The 10,220-nt window shown below is 58.5% G+C and overlaps 1 protein-coding gene and 1 long non-coding RNA gene across 2 annotated transcripts in view; one reads left to right on the top strand and one right to left on the bottom strand.

Annotated features, from left to right (window-relative positions):
- The window catches only part of LOC119957258, a 1,125-nt gene extending 513 nt beyond the window's left edge, over window positions 1–612 (top strand). The window contains exons 1-3 of the long non-coding RNA XR_005458771.1: window positions 1–318; window positions 386–444; window positions 512–612. The exon at window positions 1–318 is cut by the window's left edge and continues 513 nt beyond it. This is a non-coding gene — a long non-coding RNA (uncharacterized LOC119957258). The remainder of the gene's footprint in view (window positions 319–385; window positions 445–511) is intronic.
- LOC119957256 (podocan-like protein 1) overlaps window positions 1–4,657 on the bottom strand; it is a 171,303-nt gene extending 166,646 nt beyond the window's left edge. Inside the window, exon 1 of the mRNA XM_038785105.1 lies at window positions 4,496–4,657. The gene's annotated coding sequence lies outside the window, so the exon portion shown is untranslated. The remainder of the gene's footprint in view (window positions 1–4,495) is intronic.
- Between the last annotated feature and the right edge of the window lie 5,563 nt (window positions 4,658–10,220).

The raw sequence follows: 10,220 nt of genomic DNA, 5'->3' as shown, positions 1-10,220 counted from the left end.
CACAACCATACACAGGTCCCGTTACAATCCAGGTACAGTCGCACCAACACACACTGACCCACAACCATACACAGGTCCAGTTACAATCCAGGTACAGTCGCACCAACACACACTGACCCACAACCATACACAGGTCCAGTTACAATCCAGGTACAGTCGCACCAACACACACTGACCCACAACCATACACAGGTCCACAGGTCCAGTTACAATCCAGGTACAGTCGCACCAACACACACTGACCCACAACCATACACAGGTCCAGTTACAATCCAGGTACAGTCGCACCAACACACACTGACCCACAACCATACACAGGTCCACAGGTCCAGTTACAATCCAGGTACAGTCGCACCAACACACACTGAGCTACAACCATACACAGGTCCAGTTACAATCCAGGTACAGTCGCACCAACACACACTGACCCACAACCATACACAGGTCCAGTTACAATCCAGGTACAGTCGCACCAACACACACTGACCCACAACCATACACAGATACACAGGTCCAGTTACAATCCAGGTACAGTCGCACCAACACACACTGACCCACAACCATACACAGGTCCAGTTACAATCCAGGTACAGTCGCACCAACACACACTGACCCACACCCATACACAGGTCCAGTTACAATCCAGGTACAGTCGCACCAACACACACTGACCCACAACCATACACAGGTCCAGTTACAATCCAGGTACAGTCGCACCAACACACACTGACCCACAACCATACACAGGTCCAGTTACAATCCAGGTACAGTCGCACCAACACACACTGACCCACAACCATACACAGGTCCCGTTACAATCCAGGTACAGTCGCACCAACACACACTGACCCACAACCATACACAGGTCCAGTTACAATCCAGGTACAGTCGCACCAACACACACTGACCCACAACCATACACAGGTCCAGTTACAATCCAGGTACAGTCGCACCAACACACACTGACCCACAACCATACACAGATCCAGTTACAATCCAGGTACAGTCGCACCAACACACACTGAGCTACAACCATACACAGGTCCAGTTACAATCCAGGTACAGTCGCACCAACACACACTGAGCTACAACCATACACAGGTCCAGTTACAATCCAGGTACAGTCGCACCAACACACACTGACCCACAACCATACACAGGTCCAGTTACAATCCAGGTACAGTCGCACCAACACACACTGACCCACAACCATACACAGATACACAGGTCCAGTTACAATCCAGGTACAGTCGCACCAACACACACTGACCCACAACCATACACAGGTCCAGTTACAATCCAGGTACAGTCGCACCAACACACACTGACCCACAACCATACACAGGTCCAGTTACAATCCAGGTACAGTCGCACCAACACACACTGACCCACAACCATACACAGGTCCCGTTACAATCCAGGTACAGTCGCACCAACACACACTGACCCACAACCATACACAGGTCCAGTTACAATCCAGGTACAGTTGCACCAACACACACTGACCCACAACCATACACAGGTCCAGTTACAATCCAGGTACAGTCGCACCAACACACACTGACCCACAACCATACACAGGTCCAGTTACAATCCAGGTACAGTCGCACCAACACACACTGACCCACAACCATACACAGGTCCTGTTACAATCCAGGTACAGTCGCACCAACACACACTGACCCACAACCATACACAGGTCCCGTTACAATCCAGGTACAGTCGCACCAACACACACTGACCCACAACCATACACAGGTCCAGTTACAATCCAGGTACAGTCGCACCAACACACACTGACCCACAACCATACACAGATCCAGTTACAATCCAAGTACAGTCGCACCAACACACACTGACCCACAACCATACACAGGTCCAGTTACAATCCAGGTACAGTCGCACCAACACACACTGACCCACAACCATACACGGGTCCCGTTACAATCCAGGTACAATCGCACCAACACACACTGAGCTCCAAGTATATGTTTTCGTCTTCGTCCTGTTATGGGATGAGGACGTCACCAGCAGGGCCACCATCTGTTGTGCATCCCTGATCTGAGTGTCTTCCTCGGCTCTTACGAGTCAGTCGCATCGCTGTGGGCCTGAAGCCACGTATAGGCCAGACCGGGTAAGGACAGCAGATTTCTCTCACTCGAGGACGTTAGTGAACCAGATGGGGATTTTCTTTTTAACACCATAACCGATGGTCGTTGTCATGGTCACCGTTGCGGAGTCTAGCTTCATGTTCCCAGATTTAATCCATTGAATTTGTATTCCGCCAGGGTGGGATTTGAGCCTATGTTAGAATCATAGGATTCCCGCAGTGCAGCACAAGGCCATTCAGCCCATCGAGTCTGCACCGACTCTCTCAAAGAGCACCTTATCTCAGCCCCCGCCCCATTCCCATAACCCCATCTAACCTGCATGTCCCTGGACACTAAGGGGCAATTTAGCGCGGCCAACCCACCTAATCTACACATTTTAAGAGCCGTGGGGGTTATGCTGCAACTGTACAGGACCCTGGTGAGACCACATTTGGAGTATTGTGTGCCGTTCTGGTCACCTCACTATAGGAAGGATGTGGAAGCATTGGAAAGGGTGCAAAGGAGATTTACCAGGATGCTGCCTGGTTTGCAGGATAGGTCTTATGAGGAATGGTTGAGGGAGCTAGGGCTTTTCTCTTTGGAGCGGAGGAGGATGAGAGGCGACTTAATAGGGGTTTATAAGATGATGAGGGGTATAGATAGAATGGACGTTCAGAGACTATTTCCCCAAGTGGATGTAGCTGTTACAAGAGGACATAACTATAAGGTTCAGGGTGGGAGATATAGGAGGGGTATCCAAGGTAGGTTCTTTACTCAGAGAGTGGTTAGGGTGTGGAATGGACTGCCTGCTGTGATAGTGGAATCGGGCACTTTAGGAACTTTCAAGCGGTTATTGGATAGGCACATGGAGCACACCAGAATGACCGGGAGTGGGATAGCTTGATCTTGGTTTCGGACAATGCTCAGCACAACATCGAGGGCCGAAGGGCCTGTTCTGTGCTGTTCTATGTTCTATCTTTGGACTGTGGGAGGAAACCCACGCAGACAGTGGGGAGAAAGTGCAGACTCCACAGAAGACAGTCCCCCGAGGATCGAACTCAAAAGTCTCTGGCGCTGTGAGGCAGCAGTGCTAACCGCTGTGCCACCCTGCCGCCCCAGGCCTGGGCCTCCTGGGTTGCCAATCCAGCGACATCACCCTTGCGGTAGAGTGAGACGCACGGTTGGGAGTGCAGTCGGGCACACACGGGTCAGCTGGCGTGCAGTCAGGGTCGGCACATAGTTTCTGGAACCTTCCAGGTGCTGAAACCTCGGGTTGTGGCCTGTGTGTGCCAAGGCCCTCCACCGGCTGTTGGCGAGCAAAGCGAATGCCAGTCAGGCAGAAACCCTTGACGCCCTCCTCGCACTCTCCAATGTTTGTGTGTGTGTGTGTGTGTGAGATATTTGCTGGTAAGGAGTTGGGGGGTGTGGTGGGAGGGGGAGGGATGCACCTCATGGCACGTGTCAAACAGCCATAGTTTATAAAAGGACTCGTTTTGAGGAGACAATCCCCCCCCCCCCCCCTTCCTTGGTGTCCTCGTCTGATCTCCTGGGACCGCTTCAGTGAGATAACTTGTTGGCCCTGAGCCTTGGCAGCTTGTTCAAGTTGAACAGTCGATGTAGTTCTGACTGCCGCCCGCCAACAAGCCATCGGCTTGAATGCGGCTCATTGTGTTCAGCTCAGTTCCTGCCCTCTGGAGTGCGAGCGTGATGAAACTCAGTCACTTTCTAAATCTAGGGCAGCGCTAATCTTAGCACAGAAGCAGACACGTTCATTTGTTTTTTGTTTCTCCCCCCCCCCCCCGCCCCCAAGCCAGGGAAAAGGGGACCGCACTGAGGGGCGCACGGGGGCTGGATTGCGAGCACACGGGCCTGTGAGATCGGATTGGGCCTGCGGCGCTCCGCAGGCGCGGTCCAACCAGGACTGAAACGCTGCCTCGTTGCCCCCTGGCCCTTTCCCCTGACGAGGGTAGGCCCGGTCCTCGCCCGAAGAAGGGGTTCTCTCCACCGATGACCCCTGACCTGCCGAGTTTCCTTCGGGCCTCCCATTTTTGCTGCTGTTCCGACCTCCGTCCAAGTCGACACCTCCGGCGATAGCGGCCGGACTGCTGAGCAGATTGTCCCTTCCCTGACCTCCCCCCCCCCTCGCTCCCCTCACCCCGTGCCCATGGCAACTGGAGACCTCCATTATCAATCTGGCTGTTGCAGCACACGATCAAATTCAGCCAGCGGGAAGAGACTTATTGATGTGTCTATTTATTTTTAAAAAAAATTAATTTGATTATTCGTTGGCAGATCTGTGGTCATAATAATGTCGCTAACCCTACTTACTCCCTGCTGGGTCCCGATACACAAGAGTTTAATTTTAGCCAGAAGCCCTTATTGCGTGCACGGTTAATGCTACTGACCTATTTCTGTAGTCTTTGGAGACAAAGGCGGGTTACATCAGGCAGCTCTCGTTGGCATTGCTTTGGGCTTCGCTGCGTTTCAAAATCCAGGTTTCCTTTTGATTACGGGGCCACGGGGCAATCTCTGCTCACTGCCATTTACTGTTTGGCGTGATCTCATTTGCTGAATGTATGCAACCCCGCTTGGCTTGGCCTCTTGAACGCTTCTCTCTCCTGACCTATTTCAGTCTGTCCCAAAGCATCACGTGCCAGTACTGAGTGACCCCTTTTCCCGGTTGCCCCACACCGTCCGTGCCCAGCAAGGTAATTAGGAACGTGACCGTGCCTTTCAGAGTGAAGCTGGGACGTGGTTTGTAGCAGCTTGACTTGGTTGGGCTGTGATGTGAGCATTTTGTCAAAGCTCGCTCTTTCATATGAAATATCGCCATTGGACCGAGTCACTCATCGACTTCACACTTCAACAAAACCAAGCCGTGCAATTTGCCTTTAGTTTTTCAGCGATCCCAACCCCTCCCATTGTTTATCCAAATTTACTCTTTTTTTTCCCCTTTCATTTTTTCTTCCTCTTTTATATTCTCCCTTCTCTTGTCTTTGTCCACTCTCTCCCCACCCATCTCTGTACTCTCCCCTCTCCACCGTCTCTGTCCACTCTCTTTCCCCCCCTCCGTCTCTGTCCACTCTCTTCCCTCCCTGTCTCTGTCCACTCTCTTTCCCCCCCCCCCCCCCCCCGGTCTCTGTCCACTCTCTTCCTCCTCCCCCCCCCCCATCTCTATCCACTCTCTTCCTCCCCCCCCCCCCCCGGCTCTGTCCACTCTCCTTCCCCCCCCCCCGTCTTTGTCCACTCTCTTCTCCCCCCCCCCCCCCCCCATCTCTGTCCCCTCTCTCCCCCCCCCACCCCCCCCCCCCGCTCTGTCCACTCTTTCTCTCTTCCCCCCCCCCCCCCCCGTCTCTGTCCACTCTCTTCCCCCCCGTCTCTGTCCACTCTCACCCCCCCCCCGTCTCTGTCCACTCTCTTTCCCTCCCCCCCCCCCCGTCTCTGTCCACTCTCTTTCTCTCCCCCCCCCCCCGTCTCTGTCCACTCTCTTCCCCCCCCCCCCGTCTCTGTCCACTCTCCTCCTCCCCCCCCGTCTCTGTCCACTCTCCTCCTCCCCCCCCCCCCGTCTCTGTCCACTCTCTCCCCCCCCCCCCCCGTCTCTGTCCACTCTCTTTCCCCCCCCTCCCCCGTCTCTGTCCACTCTCTTCCTCCCCCCCCCCCCCCCCCATCTCTGTCCACTCTCTTCCTCCCACCCCCCCCCCCCCCGGTCTCCTGTCCACTCTCTTCCTCCTCCCCCCCCCCCCCCATCTCTATCCACTCTCTTCCTTCCTCCCCCCCCCCCCCCCCGGCTCTGTCCACTCTCCTTCCCCCCCCCGTCTTTGTCCACTCTCTTCTACCCTCTCCCCCCCTCCCCCCCCCTCATCTCTGTCCCCTCTCTCCCCCCCCCACCCCCCCCCGGCTCTGTCCACTCTCTTCTACTCTTCCCCCCCCCCCCCCCCCCGTCTCTTCCACCTCCTTCCTTCCCCCCCCGTCTCTGTCCACTCTCACCCCCCCCCCCGTCTCTGTCCACTTCTCACCCCCCCCCCCCGTCTCTGTCCCTCTCTTTCCCTCCCCCCCCCTTCTCTGTCACTCCTCTTCTCTCCCCCCCCCCCGTCTCTGTCCACTCTCTTTCCCCCCCCCCGTCTCTGTCCACTCTCCTCCTCCCCCCCGTCTCTGTCCACTCTCCTCCTCCCCCCCCCCCCCGTCTCTGTCCACTCTCTCCCCCCCCCCGTCTCTGTCCACTCTCTTTCCCCCCCCTCCCCCCGTCTCTGTCCACTCTCTTCCCCCCCCCCCCCCCCCCCCATCTCTGTCCACTCTCTTCCTCCCACCCCCCCCCCGCCCCGGCTCTGTCCACTCTCCTTCCCCCCCCCCCCCCCCGCCCCCCCGTCTCTGTCCACTCTCCTTCCCCCCCGCCCCCCCGTCTCTGTCCACTCTCTTTCCCCCCCCCCCCCATCTCTGTCCACTCTCTTCCTCCCCCCCCCCCCCCCCCGGCTGTCCACTCTCTTTCTCTCTTCACCCCCCCCGTCTCTGTCCACTCTTCCCCCCCCCCCCCGTCTCTGTCCACTCTCTCTCCCCCCCCCCGTCTCTGTCCCCTCTCTCCCCCCCCCTGTCTCTGTCCACTCTCTTCCCCCCCCCGTCTGTCCACTCTCTTTCCCCCCCCCCGTCTCTGTCCACTCTCTTCCCCCCCCCGTCTCTGTCCACTCTCTTCCCCCCCCCCGTCTCTGTCCACTCTCCTCTCCCCCCCCCCCCCCCCCCGTCTCTGTCCACTCTCTTCCCCTTCCCCCCCCCCCCCCCCCGGCTCTGTCCACTCTTCCCCCCCCCCCCCCCGTCTCTGTCCACTCACTCCCCCCTCCCCCCCGTCTCTGTCCACTCTCTTCCCTCCCCGTCTCTGTCCACTCTCATTCCCCCCCCCCCCCCGTCTCTGTCCCCTCTCTTCCCCCCCCCCCCCCCGTCTCTGTCCACTCTCTTCCCTCCCCGTCTCTGTCCACTTTCTTCCCTCCCCGTCTCTGTCCATTCTTCTCCCCCCCCCCTTTCTCTGTTCACTCTCTTTCTCCCCCCCCCCCCGTCTCTGTCCACTCTCTTTCTCCCCCCCCAGTCTCTGTCCACTCTCTTCCCCCCCCCCGTCTCTGTCCACTCTCTTCCCCCCCCCCGTCTCTGTCCACTCTCTTCCCCCCCCCCCCCGTCTCTGTCCACTCTCTTCCCCCCCCCCCCGTCTCTGTCCACTCTCTTCTCTCCCCCCCCCCGTCTCTGTCCACTCTCTCCCTCCCCCCCCCCCCGTCTCTGTCCTCGCTCCGCCCCCCACTTTTCCACCCATCACATGTGATACATGTATGTAGAATTGTATTTCTGTGTATGAATTTATGAGAGATGCAGCATCTTTAAAGAGAGAACTGAACCAGCAGGTTTGGTTATGTTGGAGACGCCTCGCTCTTAACCATAACCCACCGTGACTGTTTGAAGAGGCTGACTGATCCGTTCTGATCCATTTCCTCCCTCTTTATTCAGGCCTCCTCTTCCAATCTTTTACCCAAACATTGTCAGGGTGAAACGGAGTGATGCTCATGACAGTCAAGCCTTGGGCCTGTGGATGGGGCAGGGCCCTCGGGGAAACATGGATGGGGCAGGGCCCTCCTGGGAGCATGGATGGGGCAGGGTCCTCTGAGCACATGGCTGGGGCAGGGCCCTCGGGGAACGTGGCTGGGGCAGGGCCCTCCGGGGCACGTGGCTGGGGCAGGGCCCTCCGGGGCACGTGGCTGGGGCAGGGCCCTCGGGGGAACGTGGATAGGGCAGGGCCCTCGGGGCCTGTGGATGGGGCAGGGCCCTCGGGGCCTGTGGATGGGGCAGGGCCCTTGGGGCCTGTGGATGGGGCAAGGCCCTCAGGGCCTGTGGATGGAGCAAGGCCCTCAGGGCCTGTGGATGGAGCAGGGCCCTCTGGGAACGTGGATGGGGCAGGGTCCTCTGGGAGCGTGGATGGAGCAGGGCCCTCTGGGAGCGTGGATGGGGCAGGGTCCTCGGGGAACGTGGATGGGGCAGGGTCCTCTGGGAACGTGGATGGGGCAAGGCCCTCGGGGAACATGGATGGGGCAGGGCCCTCTGGTAACGTGGATGGGGCAGGGTCCTCTGGGAACGTGGATGGGGCAAGGCCCTCGGGGAACATGGATGGGGCAGGGCCCTCTGGTAACGTGGATGGGGCAGGGTCCTCGGGGAACGTGGATGGAGCAGGGCCCTCTGGGAGGGTGGATGGAGTAGGGCCCTCGGGGAGCGTGGATGGAGCAGGGCCCTCGGGGAGCGTGGATGGGGCAGGGCCCTCTGGGAGCGTGGATGGAGCAGGGCCCTCGGGGAACGTGGATGGAGCAGGGCCCTCGGGGGAACGTGGATGGAGCAGGGCCCTCTGGGAGAGTGGATGGAGTAGGGCCCTCTGGGAGGGTGGATGGAGTAGGGCCCTCGGGGAGCGTGGATGGAGCAGGGCCGTCGGGGAGAGTGAATGGAGCAGGGCCGTCGGGGAACTTGGATGGGGCAGGGTCCTCTGGGAACGTGGATGGGGCAGGGTCCTCGGGGAATGTGGATGGGGCAGGGCCCTCGGGGAACGTGGATGGAGCCGGGTCCTCGGGGAACGTGGATGGGGCAGGGCCCTCGGGGAACGTGGATGGAGCCGGGTCCTCGGGGAACGTGGATGGAGCCGGGTCCTCGGGGAACGTGGATGGGGCCGGGTCCTCGGGGAACGTGGATGGGGCAGGGCCCTCGGGGAACGTGGATGGGGCCGGGTCCTCGGGGAACGTGGATGGGGCCGGGTCCTCGGGGAACGTGGATGGGGCCGGGTCCTCGGGGAACGTGGATGGGGCAAGGCCCTCGGGGAACGTGGATGGGGCAGGGCCCTCGGGGAACGTGGATGGAGCAGGGCCCTCGGGGAACGTGGATGGGGCAGGGCCCTCGGGGAACGTGGATGGGGCCGGGTCCTCGGGGAACGTGGATGGGGCCGGGTCCTCGGGGAACGTGGATGGAGCCGGGTCCTCGGGGAACGTGGATGGGGCAGGGCCCTCGGGGAACGTGGATGGGGCCGGGTCCTCGGGGAACGTGGATGGAGCCGGGTCCTCGGGGAACGTGGATGGGGCAGGGCCCTCGGGGAATGTGGATGGGGCAGGGCCCTCGGGGAATGTGGATGGGGCAGGGTCCTCGGGGAACGTGGATGGGGCTCTTGCAGGAGCCTAGGTGAGTTCCTGCAGTGCATCTTATCGATGGTACACACGGCTGCCACTCTGCATCGGTAGTGCAGGGAGTGAATGTTTAAGGTGCACCAGTCAAGTGGGCTGCTTTGTCCTGGATGATGTCGAGCTTCTTGTGCGTTGTTGGAGCTGTACTCATCCAGGCAAGTGGAGAGTATTCCATCACACTTGTGCCTTGTGGACAAGCTTTGGGGTGGGTGGGTGGGGTCAGGAGATGAGTTAGTCACCCCATAATTCCCAACCTCTGACCCCTGAGTGTTAGTTATTTTACCTTGTGGGTGCAGCAGGCGGTAAAGATGGCTAATGGTATGTCGGCCTCCATAGCGAGAGGATTCGCTATAGGAGCAGGGATGTCTCGCTGCAATTATACAGGGCCTTGGTGAAGTCACACCTGGAATATGTGTGCAGTTTTCTAAGGTTATCCGAGGAAGGATGTTCTTGTGGGAGTGCAGCGAAGGTTTACCAGACAGATTCGGAGGATGGCGAGACTGATGTCTGAGGGGAGATTGAGTTGGTTAGGATTATATTCACTGGAGTTCAGAAGAATGAGGGGGGATTGATGTACCATCGATTGCACGCGAGGCGAGTGATTTACCAAAGTCTGGCTTTAATTAACTAGAACACAGCTCTGCGATCGTCTACAGTGGAAAGGGACGATCGTCAGGCGTTTGAGCATTTATACCTCGTTAATAGAGGCGTGGTTAACGCAGCCTCTCGGCCAATCGGTCGAGAGGCACATGACCGACCAGGGCCAATGGTAAGCCGACGTTCTGGCCCAATGGCAGACGAGTATGCAGATCATATCATCACAGGGATCTCATAGAAACCTGTAAAATTCTAACAGGACTGGACAGGGTCAATGCAGGAAGGATGTTCCCGATGGGGGTGTCCAGGAACTGAGGTCACAGTCTGAGGATACGGGATAGAC

This window comes from Scyliorhinus canicula, chromosome 25 (assembly GCF_902713615.1).
Source record: "Scyliorhinus canicula chromosome 25, sScyCan1.1, whole genome shotgun sequence".
In the NCBI taxonomy this organism is placed as follows: Eukaryota; Metazoa; Chordata; class Chondrichthyes; order Carcharhiniformes; family Scyliorhinidae; genus Scyliorhinus; species Scyliorhinus canicula.
The sequence above is the reverse complement of the archived record's forward strand: the minus strand, read 5'-3'. Positions and strand labels throughout refer to the sequence as shown.